Source organism: Rhinoderma darwinii, chromosome 5 (genome assembly GCF_050947455.1).
Source record: "Rhinoderma darwinii isolate aRhiDar2 chromosome 5, aRhiDar2.hap1, whole genome shotgun sequence".
Lineage (NCBI taxonomy): Eukaryota > Metazoa > Chordata > Amphibia > Anura > Rhinodermatidae > Rhinoderma > Rhinoderma darwinii.
In genome coordinates, this window is record NC_134691.1 from 31,886,135 (window position 1) to 31,905,079 (window position 18,945).

Below are 18,945 nucleotides of genomic sequence, written 5' to 3' on the forward strand. Positions count from 1 at the left end.
GCTTTAGTAACTGACTGTCACTTTATTTTGTATAGTCTGATGGATTAACTGCAACAATTTTTTTTTGCCAGGCGCTCGAACGAGCAGAATATAGATAAAAAGATATTAGAAAGTAGGAGATATTTCGTTTTATTTCCTTGCTCTACGCAACCTGAGTCGCTACATGAAGCTCTGTAAAATATTACACTATTATTAGAATTATTATACTTTAAAAAAAAAAAAAAATGTAAACTATATATAAAAATGTCCCGCTGAGCTCTGCTGGAACGTTCCATTTGCTCCTTGTAATGGCTGATATATAATGAGATCCAAATGGCAATTTTATTGTAACATCTTTAATGTCTGCGTTTCTTATTCAAAGTTGTAAAACTGATTTTATTTTTAAATACATAATGGTTTTAGAAGTAAAATTACCTTTTGATGGCTTATTTTTAGAACAAAAGAAGTCCATTAAAAAGTAACTAGCAGGCTCTTAAATATAAACCCAGCTTGTATTCATTCTATATAGAGAAGGTATGTGAAAGATCAGGGGTAAGAAAGTTTTTACTCGTGACCTAAGTACAAGCTAATGATAGCAGTATAGTTAGTTGTTGCTGTAGTCCTATCTATCTATCTATCTATCTATCTATCTATCTATCTATCTATCTATCTATCTATCTATCTATCTATCTATCTATCTATCTATCTATCTATCTATCTATCTATCTATCTATCTATCTATCTATCTATCTATCTATCTATCTCATATCTATCTATCTATCTCATATCTATCTATCTATCTATCTATCTATCTATCTATCTATCTATCTATCTATCTATCTATCTATCTATCTATCTATCTATTTCTGTAATTGGCAGTTATCATGCAGTATATAATACGCATAGGACTTGTTATTTCATAAATCCTTCCAAGTTTATCCCACAGTTGTCTCCTTCTGAATAACACTAAGGGTTAATTGATGCTCACTGCACAAAAATGATTTCTTGAGATCATTTGGAGTACTGACTGTCAATCTACTGATCAACGCGTTTCGCCCTCTTGAAGACACGTATCTACCCCTTACTTTATGTATATATAGATTTCTATCTAAAGTCCCAGATGAAAGACCAGGACAACATATAATATTCCAATTGAATTATCATACAAGGCACCCGTCGTGCTTATAACATAATGTTCTCCGTCAGGGTTTGTAGCTGGATTGGCATCTTCGACGGTTGCCAGTTTTTTATTTCTCCAGGTTAGGCACTCCACCCAATGTGATGCCCCACCCTACTTGGAAGACTATAATTCAATAGTTCATTGCTTTTGCTGGTAAAACTCCTTATGGTTTGAGCTCAATAAATATTTGGTTTCTTTATAAGGATCCTATCTAAGAAATAAAAATCTATCAAGGCTTTCCTGGGTTAAGAACCTCAAAAAATATAAAAAAAACTCCTTCCATTGCGAGTGACATTTATGCAATTTAGTCTTACATATGTGATGGAAAGTGGTGAAACTCAACCCCTTCAGCAGTGAAGTCTTATAGACGTATCATTATGTGCTATTATTCTTTTATTTGTCTTTTCAGCGTTTTATACATATCAGTTGCTATGATATAAGTACACTAGTATTAACATTAACAGAAAACTGGACTGACAGGCTTTGATGTTTCTGAGAACGGTCTAGTTCTTCTGACGGAAATGGGGCTTGTATCACTTTAATATAGGATGAAGAGCATTTTTGGCTTTCAGGGAATTAGTAATGTCTCTTAGGGTTTGGTGTTGAATGAATCCATGCTATCCACATTTTATTACATACATGTGTTTCTGTGTGGAATTCATTATCTAGACGGATAGGTGGTGGTATACATAGAATACAAGGGGGCCCTTAAAAAATTAGGCAGTCCCAAGTGCTACTTGACACCACCACACTCCTAACCACCCGGGCCTCCATCCCATTTTCATGACTTCGATTTAGTTTGACAACATATCAGAATCTGTGGAGACCACATTCATTGCAGGTTGGTCTGGGCCTGTAGTTTCCCTATAGCGGCACGTATGGGCTGCCTGTATGGGCCTTGGTGATAGACAATGGGGCCTTTCAGATGAAATGTAGAAATTATACTTCAATATATTGAAATGTGTTAAGAATTTAAAGGGTTGTCCAGGATTAGAAAAACATAACCGCTTTCTTCCAGAAACAGTGCTCCATCTGCCCATGGGTCATGTCCGGTATTGCAGCTGAGCTCCATTGAAGTGAATAGGGCTGATCTGCAATACCACACACAACCTGTGGACAGGTGTGGTACTGTTTTTGAAATGAAGCAGCCATGTTTTCCTAATCCTGGACGGTGATTATCTTATCGGAGGACTTGATATGTATGTTTGTCTTTGTGTGTGTGCGTAGATAAGATTTCTTCCCTTGTAGTATTTGCTTGTACTGATCTAGGTGACAGTGATCTTGTACATAACCTAATCTCTTCAGATTAGCTACTATTTGCTTGTCCATTTGTTTCTGGATTCAGCCTTTATAACTACGTTTTTGATGACCCCCCCTGGTCAAAGAATAAAGTAGGACAGGACAAATGCCAAGTGTCAAGCAGCCAACATACAGTCACAGGGTCATTTTTGATATTCAGAAGTAGCAGAGCTACATTTTTTCAATGCAGCTGAACTGCCTATATCACAACTCATCGTGACATCTCAATATTTTCTTTGTGGTTATCTAAAGGGTTTCAGCTTATCTTAACACAACGAGAAGCAGCTCAATGACAAATGTAAGGGTCCTTTTAGGGCTCATTCAGATGAGCGTGAATCTCGTCCATGTGCTGTGCGTTGAAATAACGCACAGCACACGGACCCATTGATTTCAATAGGGCTATTTACACATGTGTGAGTGCGTTGCGTAAAACTCACTGCTTTTCCTATATTGCTGTGTTTTCACGCACCTAGCCGCCCATTGAAGTCAATGGGTGCGTGAAAACCACGGGCAGCACCTGGACGACATACGTGCGCTGTCTGTGTTTCATGCATCAGTTAGTTACATTGGAAAAAAAAAGAAGCGCTTGCAAGTGCGTGAAAAACACATGCCACACGCAAAGCACACTGATGCATAACGCAACGCGCATGACCAGATTTACGCACGTTTTTATATGCTCGTAAATCTTTCACGCTCGTGTAAATGTAGCCTTAAGGTGGTTTTACACAGGACGATTATCAGGCAGATAAGCGTTAATAGAGCTCTCGTTGCCGATAATTGCCCTGTGTAAACGGGAACGATCAGCAGATGAACGAGCAAACGGTCGATCGTCTGCTGCTCTTATCGTTTTAAAAAAGTTAAATATTATCGTTGTCGGCAGCACATCCCCCTGTGTAAACAGGGAGACTCGCTGCCGACATGATAATAATGTATGGGGACGAGGGATCGGAGTAACGACCGCTCATCCCCGTCCTTTGCTCCGTGTGACAAGAGCAAGCGAGCGCCGATCAACGATGTCTCGTTGATCGGCGCTCGCTTCACCGGGCCACTTATCGGCCGGTGTAAAAGGGCCTTTGCACGAGTAGATATTCTGCCCAGCAAATGATGAACAATTGATGAACAATTGGCAATACGATCATTTGTCCCCATATATTTGCATCTTGTCAGCAGTACATCCTCTGTTTACACGGGGAGATGGGCTTCCCATAAGCGACAATTTTTATGGACGTATTAAAGATCTGATCTGCCGACAAATGAGTGTTTGCTCGTTTGTCGGCTGAACTGTTTACACAGGGCAGTGATTGGAGATGAGAGTTTGCATGTCCGCTCGTCCGCCGATCATTGGCCCATATAAAAGGATCTTCACTATGATATATCTGTACATCTTCCCTCCTTTCTTGCTCCCAAAGTCAACATGATTGTCCATCCCTGAGTTAGGCTGTGTTCACATCAGCGTTGCCCTTCTGTTGAGGGGTTCCGTCAGAGGTTTCTGTCAGGTTAACCCCTCAACGGAAAGGCAAACGGAAACCTTAGCTTCCGTTTGCATCACCATTGATCTCAATGGTGACGGAAACATTGCTAAAGTTTTCTGTTTGTCACCGTTGTGACAGGGTTCCGTCAAAAACAACGGAAGGGCAACGCTGATGTCAACAGGCCCTTAGACCTTCTACTTGCATTTTTTTTTGTTGCCTTTTAATGTTCATTTTCTACAAAAAAATAGTTTTACTTCATAAAAACCTGATAAATTATCGAATATCAGTGTGTGAAATTGAAAACACAGAAGGCAATTCTTTTTTTGGTGTTAGCATACGATACCTTCAATTGGCTGCCATTTTCTTTGCAGGGTTGGAAGAAAACGAGACTCCTGGTTGTCCACTCCTTTTTCATTTTTTTAAAAATGTTCTCTAATTAATTTATCTTCTTGAGCTCTGGAACGACCATTCTGGGATATTCTAGTTATGCCCCTGATTGAGGCCACTCAACGTGGTGTTGGGGCAGTGGCTAATGACTTATTTGAGGTGGCAGTATATGGGTTCGAGTTTGATATCATGTGTGTTTAGATCAGACTGAAGCAAATGGTCATGCTTCAAACATAGTCCTTCTGTGAATGTGCATTTTAATCCATTGGAGGTATGAGGGGGTTGAAAGGTTACCAGACGCCTACGGAGCTGCTTGTCTTTAGGCTACTCAGAAGAATTACACAGTAAAAATTCAACCTGGGCGCAAGTTGACTACTCCAAGACCAATTTTGACTTTTTTTTTAATGTCCAGGTCATTCATAGAAATTATTAAGACACAAGCTCAAAAACAGTAGCAATTTCCATGTCTATTGACCCCATGGCTTTTGTAATTTATGCCGGCCTGAACTGAATGTTATTTTTATTTTTTTTACTATAGCTGAATCTCAATAAAATCGTCAGGTGTCTTCCAACAAAAATGTAATTTCTATGATCCCCTTTAGTTAGATTGACGCCTACAGATAATGACCTAATCACAGTACCAGGTATATTGGGGTGTAAGTCAGTGCCATATACATTTATGAATGTGCTGAATAGATTTATGAATATGCCCACATAAAACAGTATCACTTTTGAGGTAATTTTGTAACTCACTCGGTAGCACTCGCCCAACCTGGTGTTACCTCAACATTTTTATATTATTAGACTTATATTTCTTTACTTCGTCCCTACAGATATTAGAATTATAGGTTTTAATACCAGTAATTTGTAAAAACAAAAATATTTTTTCTGACCGACGGAAATTTTTTATCGCTGATACTTCAAAAGATTTTCAGTTACATGGTCGGTATATTGTACTTTTGTAGCACGTTATGATTTAATTTATGTCTTATGTGGATTTGACAAGTGTCTTACGATTACTTAATTTTTTATTTAATTTTATTACTTTTGTTTGTGGGTGTACAAGTCCTTTCTTCATGTATATATTGATCTATCTATCTATCTATCTATCTATCTATCTATCTATCTATCTATCTATCTATCTATCTATCTATCTATCTATCTATCTATCTATCTATCTATCTATCTATCTATCTATCTATCTATCTATCTATCTATCTATCTATCTATCTAGTCATAATATATTCTCTATTCCAAGCCTTAGAAGTGTTTTTTTCAATTATTTATAATAAAATCATGTGAATCATTCGTTTTCTAAAACATTTTATCACTTATAAATATATTTTTGGAACTTTCCACATTTGCAAATTTTTTCATTTTTATTTAATATATTTGTTAACATTTTTAGAACCTTTTCAAATGTTTCTCCATAATCAACGGTCTCTTTGTAGCAAATTCGTACATTGTAACCAGCCCTTGTGACTAATTTGTACTTCTAATTATTGTTTGTGGTTGTAATAGGACCATCCACAAGTAGAATATATTGCTGCTTATTTTTCTTTTCCTCAGGAAGTTGCTTGTTAATGATATTCAGGTCTTCACAGTAATATTTCTTCTATTTCTTATCTGTCTATTTGCCTTTGTCCAATCATACTTGGGTTATTCTTTAATGGCTTCCTTCGGTTTTGCCTCAAACCATTTGAAACCACCTCTATTATGAGCGTTTGCCAGCTCCTTGCTTGTGAGAGATTATGTCTGCAGTCTGTTATATAATGAACAGGAGTATTGTTTGAACAAAGGTAACATATTGTGATTTGTGTACTTTTTTGGCTGTTGGCGTTCACCCAACTCTAAAACCCGAGTGTGATCTAACATCATAGATATCTGAATATTTTCAGCAGGCAGTATAGTTGTGGAGTGTTTAAATCATCGCTGATAATACATATACAAAGCCCAAACTGGTCAATTCTGCTATCTCATGTGCAGGAGCTTAATGCCTTTAGGCTTGCAGAGTCTACACTGGAAAATAAATACTGGTGAACGTTACTTGCTGAACTTGTAACATAATAAAGTACAACTTTTAAATAAATTTTTTTATATTATATTATAATATATATATATATATATATATATATATATATATATTATTTTAACATTTTTTATTATTACTTTTTATATATTGTTTTATTTTACTTTTTTTGTGCTTATGTTTTGGAAATTATTACTGGTATAAGCATGAAATTGTGGAATATTATACTAGCAGTTTAGAAATAGCTTAAGTCCTCCTTCACTCATTTTTCCAGCTTTTTAAAGGCTTATAAAAGAAAAGCCATGAATTTCAAGCGTTTTTGGTGCAGTTTGTTATTTTTAAACGGGTTGAACATGCTTTTTTTAAAATTTTCTACAGAGAAGCCTATGGGAAAAATGGCAAAAAAAAACAAAAACCCAAAGCATGCTCTGTTTAAAGAGGGGAAAAAAAGCCACTGAACCCCAAAATGCTACAAACCAAGAAAAAAAGTGAAGTTAAAAAAAAAATGCCACAAGAAACGGTGTGTAGGAATCCAGCCTTAGTCATTTAATTTAGCCATTATATATATATATGACTATTTTGTATGTATGGGATAGGTGCTCTGTACCACAATAATACATTAGTTTTATCTGCTGACCTGTGTAAAACCACAGAACCTATTTGTTTCATATATTTGTGCCATTTTTCTAAAATAAATACATATACATAAGCTTGTTACATCTTCACTTGCAAATAAGCTATATATGTATATTAAATATTTAGCAAATTTATTTTTTTATTGTTTTTTGTTCTTTTTTTTGTTTTCTTTTTTTGTTGTCTGTTTCCATCAGTATTTATACAACACTATAAATGATATAGTGGTGTAACTTTACAAGGTAGTGGCCGGTTTATAGTATGAATGTATACAGTTGCTTATTTGTAAGTGAAGTTGTAACAGTAGAGTTGAGATCAATCATCCTGAGATTGTACTTAATATCTGGATTTCATTATCTGTAAGTCGTAGTTTCTATATTTCGTGTAAGGTGCACAGAAGTAGTTGGTAAAGACTTATTAGTAGTAAATTCGTCTGTATAATGAATCTCAGGCTGTTTTGGTTGTTGAGCATGCTGAGCCTTGTAGTTGCCAAAACAACGTTTGTAGTAACGTGTGTTATATATCATTTTTCCTATATAGCAACGTCGTTATATCATGTACAAGTACCTATAGGATGAGTAGGATTCACTCGTATGTCAGCTGAAAAAATTTTCATTTTGTCCACCTACGCTTATCAAACCCTTTTAAAGGAATTGTAAACGTATTATTCACCTGTTTTAATTTGCTATGTGCCGATGAGTGTATATAGAAATAAGTATATCTATATTGTATGTAATTACACTTGTGCTCTGTCTATATGGACCTATAAACTGTTTATGTACTGACTTATAAAAGTGCCCTGCTTCTTACCTTGGTTTATATACGTGAGGCTAAGTTCACACTAGCGTTAGTACACGTCTACCTCTCTTCCGTCAGAGGAAAAGGATCGAAAGATTAAACGGAAAGCAACGGTTCTGTTAGAATTACCATTGATTTCAATGGTAATTCTTTTGCTTCAGTTGCTTTCCGTTTATCTCCGTTCGCGAGGTTTCCGTTTTTTCTTTGACGGAAGCAAAAGTGCAGTCTGCATAACTTTTGTTTTCGTTCAACTAAACATAAACCTAGCGAACGGCGACAAACGGAAAGCAACTGAAACAAAAGAATTACCATTGAAATCAATGGTGAGTCTAACGGAACCGTTGCTTTCCATTTCATCTTTCGATCCTTTCTTCCTCTGATGGAAGAGAGTTAAACGTGTACTAACGGATGTGTGAAGGAAGCCTGATCGAGGTTTGCATAGATGTCGGTGTACATATGAGAATAGATGAATATCCTATCTGATCGTCTAAAGTAATAGTAGTCACCACTAGTAAATATAGTTCTGTGTATAGACAGGCAGAGTCAGTCTATCTATCTATCTATCTATCTATCTATCTATCTATCTATCTATCTATCTATCTATCTATCTATCTATCTATCTATCTATCTATCTATCTATCTATCTATCTGTCTATCTATCTATCTGTCTATCTGTCTGTCTGTCTATCTATCTAATATCTATCTATCTATCTATCTATCTATCTATCTATCTATCTATCTATCTATCTATCTATCTATCTATCTATCTATCTATTCCTATAGTGTGTACAATATAGAATTTACAAATCCATGTAGAAATGGCTACCAGAGAACACAATAGTCAGGGAAGTTATACTATTATTACTTTCATCTAGCATCCAATGATCCATAAAGTCCTGCAATATAATGTGGAGTTTCACAGGACCAGAAGTAGAAGACTGCGCAGAGAGAATACATTAGGCTTGGTTTACGTGTGCGTTGTGAAATTCTGGGTTTACATCTCTGTTTTTCTGCTCCGTCAGTGGAGCAGAACAAGAGAATAATGGAAGCAACAGTTCCGTTGCACAATGGGCACGCCAGGCTACCGAGGAAAACCATTGAATACAATGGGTTCTGTTGGGGTGTCCGTGATTTTACCGGACACAATAGCGCAGCATGCTGCGCTATTATATCTGGTAAACTGTGGTAATCCCTGCCGGATCAGCGACGTAAGCCCCTAAAAATGCCTCCAACCCAGATGTGAACAAAGCCTTAGGAACTTTCTCTGTTATAAAAAAAAAAGTTTTAGGCTGCGTTCACATCTGCATCAGGGTTTCGTTCTGACGTTCCGTTGAAATTTTCCGTTGGAACGGAGCCCTGACTGACGCAAACGGAAACAATAGGTTTCTATTTTCATCACCATTGATTTCAATGGTGACGGATCTGGTGCCAAAGGTTTCCATTTGTCTCAGTTGTGCAGGGGTTCCGTAGTTTTGACGGAATCAATAGCGAAGTTGACTACGGTAATCCTTCAGTCAAAACGACGGAACGGAGCCCTGACCCAGATGTGAACGCAGCAAGCAGACTTTATGTTTATTTTATTTTGCTGAAGGTTACTTATCCTTTACAAATAAGTTTTGACAGTCTGATGATTCTAAATATCTCCTAATCTCCCACCTATCTGGTCCTATTGATGCCAGATTAAAGGAATTTCACATTATTTGTGTTATTATTTAATTAAAAATGTAATTATTATATATATATTTTTTGTATATAGCAATTTCCATTTTGCAGTACCATATATAACTATAAAATCCCAGAGACGACCGTTTCCCTCATTGTGCTACAAGACGAAATAAAGTTGTCTATAATCATTGTTTGGGCTCTGTTCACACTTGCGTCCTGTTGGCCTTTCTGGTATTATTGATGCCAAAAATAGTGCAGTCAGAAATACTGTTACCCTATTGAAATCCATTAAAGTTAATATGGTCGGTCGGTGTTCCCTAATATTCGCTTAAAAACAAACTCGACATGACTGTCGTGGCTCTGTTCTAAACTGAAGCCATGAACTTGTGTGAACAGAGCCTTACATGGATAAAGCATTGTATTATAGATATGAGAATTGGTCATAGATTTGGCAATGTTCTGCAATGCAAGAAATGGGATTGTGGTTAAATCAGATCTGGAAAAATGTAGCAGAATTACCAAATTCTTACAAAATTCTGCAAAATGACTAACCATTCCCTGATATTTTTGGGTTTCTTTGTATGAGATCCTGACTGTGTGTGATCCTGTATTCAGATTGGACAGGGACGTGTAGGGAGTGCAGAGGTAGCTGTCGCACTTTAACACCTAAGCCACATAAGAAGACCCCAATATTATAAGTGGCGCATGCTAGGTGGGGGGCCCCATTACAGATTTTGCATTGGGGCCCAGGAGCCTCAAGTTATGCCTCTGAGACTGGGTGCAGCCCTATAAATATCCATTTTTACTGCACAGCAGAACTTGATACTGGTCTGATACTGTAACCCAATAGGCACGGACAGACTTCAGCCACATTACAGATGTTTGCATCATTCATTATAAATTTTCCCTAAATCAAACATTTTGATTGAATTTCCACTAGGTTTCATGCAGCAAACGAATGCTTAGGTTTGGGAAGAATAATTCAAGTATTGCTGCCATTTGCATTTATTGAGCTGGATCCAAATTCAATTATAATGTTACATTCTGCCAAATATAAGAAAAATATCAAATAAAAGGATAAAATGTGAATAGAACAAGTAGATTTTAACAGAAACGTGAAGTTGTACATAGCAGAAAATTATTGGGCCAAGTATTATAGAGTGCGCGGCTGCCAAGGTTTGGATATTTTTCCAGGGACACTTGGTGCTCCTGGGTACAAGCATCTGTTTACTTTATACGCCCTCCAATATGATATCTACATCTTTTCTGTCAACATTTCCAAGCCAGTGCCAAAGACTTTTTGCTGCTGGGCCTGTGGATTTCTACACATTTCCTGCACGTCTCTGTCCAGATAAGTGTGACACCTCAGAACGACCCGCCTGATCATAATCATTGAGGCCCACCATGACCAGAATAAATGATATAGTTCTGCTATAAGGGCAGAGGATAATTTACCGTATTTTTCGGACTATAAGACGCACCCAGGTTTTAGAAAATAAGAAAAAAATTCATATTTTACTTCTTTTACAAAGAAAAAACTTTGTTACAAAAAAATAGTTCTGTGTCACCACATTCTGAGAGCCATGACCTTTTATATTTTTTTTTTTATCGATTGTGCGGTGTGAGGGCTTATTTTTTGCGGGAGGAGCTGTAGTTTTTATTGGCACCATGTTTTGGTACATACAATTTTTTTTGTCACTTTTTTATTTAATTTGTTTTAGCGCTATGGTGACCAAAAAAACAACGATTCTGGGGTTTTAAGTTATTTTTTTTACACCGTTCACAGTGCGAGGCAAAATGCTATATTGTAATAGTTCAGACTTTTACGGACGCAACGATACCAATTTTTTAAAATTTTGTTATATTGTGCTTTGGGGAAAATGGGAAAAGGTTTTTGTTTTGAACTTTTAATATTTTTTTACACTCCTGAAAATGTATCTAACTTTTTTTTTTTACACATTTTATTAGTTCCCCTATGGGGACTTGAACCAGCGATCGTTAGACTGCAATACATGGATAAGTTACGAAAACGGCGTACATGGTCGAGTTACAGAAATAGTGTAACTCGCTGAGCTACGCTGTTTCCGTAACTCCCATAGTAGTGAATGGCAGTTACAGAAGCAGCGTAGCATGCTACTCTGTTTCCGTAACTACTATTCAGTTCTATGGGAGTTACGGAAACAGAGTAGCTCAGCGAGTTACACTATTTCTGTAACTCGACCATGTACGCCGTTTTCATTCACTTCTTTGGGAGTTATGGTAACAGCGTAGCTCAGTGAGCACACGGCTGTTTCCGTAACTCCCGACCACCTAACCAGGAAGTGGCTGAGAGACAGCGAAGCCGAGTAAGATAGAACGGGGTTTAGGGGCCCCGTTCTATAGATAGGTGCGGGTCCCAGAGGAGGAACCGGGATCTATCTGACATTATGACATATCCTGTGGATATGTCATTTATTTCCTTCATGGGAAAACCCCTATAAATGCAGCGGTTGCTATTGACCGTGGCATTTAACTAGTTAAACGGCCAGGAACAGCGCCATGGCTGTTCCTGATCATTAAAGTAGCATGTCAGCTGACACCTACAGTGTATGGAGCGGGCTCTGCTCCAAACATCGTCCCCTCCCCGATCCATGAAGTGCCAGCACATCATGGGTCGGGAAGGCGTTAAGTAAGGAAGCGGTCAGGGGACCCGGCACAGCCGGGTCCCTTGACTGCTGACTATAAGACGCAGGGACTTTTTAGCAAGATTAATTCTTGCTAAAAACTGTGTCTTGAATACCGAAAAATATGGTAACTCCTAGCAAGACAAGACCATAATGCAATGCTATTATAATATATATAGACATCGAGCACTACAACTCCGAGCATGAAGCGACCACTGGACATGGTCCAAATACAATTTTGTTATACACTCTATACATGAACCAGGACCAATTTTAGGAGATGGAAAACTGGGCAATTACTTAGAGCCCCTTGTATTTGGGGGCCCCGAGGATGGTTATTTAGAGGTGTATTATTTGTAAACTGAATTGCAGTATTATGTGGTCTTTATAAGGATGTATTATTTGTGTAATACTATTATGGCATTATGTGGGCTGTATGTTGCATCATTATCTTGGCAATGTATGTCGGTATCATGTGGACTGATATTATATGCACAAGCTATGGACCCTACTTTGCTTGTTGCCCAAGGCCCCATTCTCTCGAATACCAGTCCTTCATGGAACAATGCACCTCCAGGCATGACCCGACCATTGGACATGACCATAATACAATTCTATTATACTCTATACATGGAACATTACACCTCCGGGTATGACCTGACCACTCGGCATGACTATATTACAATTTTATCATACATAGAACTCTACACTTCTCAACTCAGATTTAGACATGAACATAATACAAATCTATTATACTCCATACAAACATAAGACACTACATGTCCCAACATTACCTGAGCACTGGACATACGGAAAATAGCAGAGCTAGATTTCTCATTAGACCGTAAACTTTTCCACCATGATAACTTGTGAAGGACGATACCACAGTAGGTTTACCTGAAGTAAAAAATTGCTGGTAATAAATTACGATGCACATTATACCAAATGAGAAACTTAGTACTGCTACATCTGTATGGTCGTGGTTTCAAAAGACTTAGGGCTCTACAGCCCCTAACATGACCGATCACTGGGTAGGATCTCAATACAGATATTGAACAGTACAACTGCCAACATGACCGGATGACTTTACCTTTTTGTGATACAGTTACATTAGGAATAGTGAATAGGGCTACAACGCTGGACACGGCCCATGGACTGCCTGGGAAAAGGAAGCCATGTTTTTCTAATCTCCCACAAATCAAAATGAACTTTAATGTAATAAAATTGTTTAGTAAAACCGGAGGCGGCTGAGGACCATCTATATTCAGTATACCTATCTATCTGGCTATTAATGGGGTCCTGGATTTTTTTATGTTTTTGGATTCTTTTATATAATATTTAAGCCCCAGTGGATTCATGTCATTCTATGACCTATTTAGATTTCAAATATAATCACTGAAGTTGATCAAGTGGATCTTAAAATCTGATTCTGCGAAATGTTTGTGTAACATTTCTGGCTCGAAGCTCCTAGGCCCCAATGCAAAATCCTAATGGGGCCTTCCACCTACCGTGTGCCATTTATAATAATGTTGGCCCAGGGGCAACTGTTACCTCTATAGTTATGTCCCTGTCACATCGATGTCTTATATGGTGGGCATTCAGGGTAAGCTGTTCACCTGGGGTATCTGAGAATGTGTGGCGATCAGCAAATCACCGGGCTGGATTCTGAGACAACTCCTTTAATCCTACTATAAATCGGGTAAAATCTTCCGGGATATTTTGGCCTTAGGCCTATGTCAGACAGGTATTTTTTAAAGTCTGTATTGAGACCCGCACCCACTTTGGTTCAACTAAACAGAATTAAGCTCCCACACAGCGTAAACACTGCAGAATCTCCGCAATGGAATTCTGTGCTGAAAAAACATAAAGTAACAGCAAAGTGAATTCGATTGTGCAAATCTCAGCCACACGCTGAGGAAAAAAAAAAAAACGCAGAAAATTTGTGCGGAAAATGTTCTGCAGTGTGACTTTCAAGTCCCCAGAATGTCCAATTATACTGCGAATTTTGTGCCATAGACTTGATAGAATATCTGCAGCATCTCCTGCCTGTGGGAACATACCCTTAATATCACGTAGAATCCAGTAATGTTCTACTGGAAGAACTCTTTCCAAAAATTTAATGCAGAGAAATATTATTTTTTTTCACTATTTTCTCGTTCATTTTTTTTGATATTTTGTTTTTGGGCTTTAACCTTCTGCTTTAATTCTGGAAATATATAATTCTCCTATCTAAAACTACTGGGACAGCTTTAGAATAAAAAAAAAAAATGTATTAAGAGAAAAAGTCTTCAATAACACATTTTTAAAACTCGTGATTATAATTCTAGGAAAATTTACTAGTGAGGACAGATTGTTATAAAGTTTAACTGTAATCTGTTGCTTGATCAAACACATTGATTGCCATGTTTGGCAAGGGGATGCGTACTTAATTCAGCATTAATGGATAAATTATACACTACTTATATGGCTTTTTAAATGTAAACCAAATGAAGCAATTTGAACTTTCATATAAAAGCTATTTAATGTACTAAATTAAAATTTTAAGTGGCTTCTCTAAAATCTTAGCACAGTTATTATTATTATTATTATTATTATTATTATTATTATTATTATTATTATTATTATTATGGTCTACTTTAATTTTTTTTTTTAAATAATCCATGGTATACACCTATTTTATTGATTTTTATTATTGCTTTTTTTACATATACTGTATATTTTTAAGATATTGCAACGTTGTATATGTTGTATATTTTTAAGACTGTGAGACTGGCAATACTGTCACACTTTGATTTCTAAAGTAGAGTCACACTTCCACACTGGAAATTTTATATATATATATATATATATATATATATATATATATATATATATATATATATATATATATATATATATATATATAGCCAGACCAAGTTTTCTGCTGAAAAAAATTTTTTTTTTTATTTTATCGGTCAATTTACTATTGTAAGTAGACATTTTAGTGACCGTGATTTCAGAATAAAAAGGTTGTGTAACTTCTGTCTTACAGAAATTTAAATTGTGAAGTTGAGTCGTTACAACTACGCTCATATTGAAGTAAACCTGAGATGTCTGTGGAATGTGATAATTGCCTTATCCACTGATTGCCTAATTACATGAGCAGTGGAAAGTTTTGCTAAATTTTGTAATTTGGATTGTGCAGCTACAGTGTTCCTTGATTATCCAGTTACACGTGTAAAGATATAACTGTTTGCGGTGTCAGATTTTGATTATTATTTTGTCATTCATTTGAGCGTTTTTTTTTTTTTAGTGTAAACGAACAATATTGGTGATATTTTGTTTATTTCCCGTCATTTACTCTTCAGATGTTGGCGTCTGTGTGTAAATGGAAAGCTACAGTATGGCCAACCATATACAAATCCCCTCTCACAGGCTGTCTGCCAAAATGTACTCTCTAGACGAGGCCATATGTGCCAATGAAGCGGCCCCTTAGGCTGTTGTTGGGCTTGTGGAGAGGTGAGACCCAGCTCGGGTCAGTCTCATCATAAATCTTCTTTATCGTCTTTGTGATGATGTTTTCTTACTTCCCATGTATTGCAACTTTAGCAAACAAAGGATAAGAACAGAAATTGTACAAAGGGTCACTCTGCCCCTTCCATAGGATTGAACATACTCCTGGCCCTCCCAGACTGGAAAAGGGTGGAATGGTGGTCAACCAGGGTCAGATGGCATCCTCATTGTTGCATTTTACCCCCCTTCTTTAAAGTATGTGCCTAAGTAGACTTTGCCATTTTATTCAACATACTTTCTTTCAAGTGACCAATTTTTTCATTAAAACCATAGTCGTGCTTGGTTGTACAAAAATGTACAAGTTTAAGCTGCAGTGATATGACTAGGTTTAAGGATATTGGTAAATATCAATAACGAGAAATATGGGCTCAGACTGTATTCATACGTGACGCTTTGTCGCGGTCCTTATAGCCTTAAAGCTAATATTTTATTAGCTTTTTAAAAAATAAAAAATAAAATAGTGAAATATATTATAAAATACATTAAAATTGCTGCAAAACCACAAGAAAACCGACACTTATGTATGAAACAACGGAAGGTTGGACTTTGTCATAAGCATTTAATGGGATTGCAATGACTGAATATATGGTGTAATTTCTTATGATTATTTTTTACATAAAATTTTATTTATAGAATAATAAATAAAAAAATAAATAAAAAAAAATCATAATTTTAATAGTCATATAATTTAAATATTTATATGTACATAATGTTATGTATCTGGTGTAATGTTATTTATTGAGCAGTTAATTTGAGAAAATTTTATTTATTTTATTTTTATTGAGTGGTAATGTATCATTTTTTCTTATGTAGCACTGACACTGTACTCCGCTCTTTACAAAATGAGATACGGCGGTTAAGCAAAGGAAAGCCTCGTCACAAGGGTAAGTACTACGTACCTGCCTGTAATACGACGTCATGTATCTTAAAAAAAAAAAGGGAAAAAAAAAATATTTTTGGCCTCCCATCCCTAGACAAGACAGAGGGAATATATGAAGTTTCCCTAAAAATAATAAAAAATATTTATTCAATCTCTCTGCACCCCCTTACAGAACAGAATATATGTAGCCTGCTTCCTCCCCCCCCCAAAAAAAACTGCCTTCTGCATCCCCACACAAGACACAGGGCAATATTTGTAACAACCCACAAAAAAACAAAAAATCAATATAAAAAATAATAATGCTAATAATCTAAAAAAACAACAAAAAACAATATAAATGGGGACGGTACTGTAGAAATACATAAGGATATTAAAATTCCATTTGTCATACTTAGTAAAATATAATGCAGAGACGTTTATCCAGAAATCACAATGGATTATTTTAGACAGATTCCTATTACAATTTTCCTGTGTATTCCCTGGTTAAATCCATAATCCTTCTGCGCCTAGAAAGTCAGAATAGTCTGATGTAAGGATTTCCTTTTTCTCAGAAAGAAAGAGAGAGAAAAAAAAAAAGCATAAGAAAACAACGTTCCCCCCTTTCCTATGTCTGCGTTGCCGGCCTTCGTAATCTGCCTTAAATCTGTTTATATGATTACATGTGAAATTCATATCAGCTTGTTTGTTTAATGTCAAGGCAACTGATATAATAATTGCTCTTCCGTATACAAGAACGTCATACTGTATGTTACATAAATGTAATTACGCTTTGATGCTATGCTGCTCATGTGTATGTTTTATCTCATGATCTCTCCAATTCTGTAAATCCAGAGTTTTCTATCAGGACTTGAGCTTATGCAATGTCATGTTTGTGACTAATTAATAAAGAATCTTATTCGCATTTTGCTCAGAATTAGGTTAGGCAGTAACTTGTATGTTTTGTTGTTGTTTTTTAAAAACCTATTTTTTTTTTCTTCATGTAACCATGCCGGAAGAGCACACACACACATATAAGTTACTTCTATTTGCCATATACACTGTGATATATATTTTATATACATTTCTAAAGTGTAGCTAAACGTTTGACAAACTTCTGACGTGTCATAGTGACTTGTCAGAAGTTTGGATCGGTGGGGGTCCGAGCACGGAGACCCCGAACCAATCGCTAGAATGAAGCAGTTGAAGTACTTGTGTGAGCGCTCAGCCGCTTCGTGTGTGTTCGGCTTTTTCCGGAAATAAATGGATCGTGTATGGACTCAATAGAAAGTCTGAGCCCGTACCCCGATACAACGGCTTTCCGGAAAAAGCCGAATAGACACGAAGCGGCTGAGCGCTCACACAAGTACTTCAACTGCTTCGTTCTAGCGATTGGTGGGGGTCTCAGTGTTCGGACCGCCACCAATCCAAACATCTGACATGTCACTATGACATGTCAGACGGTTGTCAAACGTTTAACTACACTTTAAATCTATAGTATATCCATCCATTAATGTAAAAATAGATTTTGCATCGGGCTCAGGAGCTTCAAGTCAAAAAACGTTAAAAAAATCACTCCGTCATTAATACCTCAAATAGGCTGGTCACTAAAGGGTTAAAGACAACACAGAACATGCTCAGGTTTTATAGATTATATGTCTAGATTTAACCCATATTGAGGAATATTTATGGTGGGTAATTGCACCTACAGTTCATGACCTGTGGAGAACATGTCAGCAGCTCACTTGAGCATTTAGGATGTACGTATAGATGATTAATTCAGTATGTCAGGTAGCCTTGCACTTATACTCTCTATGATGGGATGCCATAAAAAAGACATTTGTGGTCCTGCCCATTATTTGCAGTCTCTTTCGACAAGAATATAATATAATTGAATACTTATGTCTTATTGTAATAAACTGCATTTTCGATTCTATCCGCCCTATGTAATACTAATGTAATAATGTCATATTTAGGTAGTTATTGTGTGACCTCTGTTGATTATGTGAGTTCAAAAGTCTAAAGTTAGGACTTGGCCACACGTAACAGATTTGCTGCAGAAAATTTCTGCAGCATTTCCACAGAAACTAGTAGAAATTCCGCTGCGTTTTTTTTTTCAATGTTAGGAGCAATTCAGTCCACTATCCGCAGCAGGAATTGACACGGTGCGGTATGAAAAATAAGCACCGCAGGTGAATTTCTGGCAAGAAATGTTACGCAGCGTGTGGATGAGATTTGTTAATTCCCAACCACTGCTACTGTATTCTGCTGCGTATTTTCCGTCCGCAATTCCGTTACGTGTGGACAAGCCCTTACCGTGTCTTGGTTATATGAACACGCCGCGCAAAACTGATACACTATGCCTAGTGGGGATGCACGATGCAACAAAACTTCGATACTGTTTCGATACCATGCACTTTGGAACTGTTTAA

The 18,945-nt window shown here is 36.7% G+C and overlaps 1 protein-coding gene across 3 annotated transcripts in view; it reads left to right on the forward strand.

Annotated features, from left to right (window-relative positions):
- Positions 1-18,945, forward strand: part of TRPS1 (transcriptional repressor GATA binding 1) — a 255,001-nt gene that overhangs the window by 5,730 nt on the left and 230,326 nt on the right. For 2 of the 3 annotated variants that reach the window (XM_075825805.1, XM_075825807.1), the window contains exon 2: positions 16,471-16,541. The exons of the other annotated variant lie outside the window; for it this stretch is intronic. The gene's annotated coding sequence lies outside the window, so the exon portion shown is untranslated. The remainder of the gene's footprint in view (positions 1-16,470; positions 16,542-18,945) is intronic. 3 annotated transcript variants of the gene reach the window in all.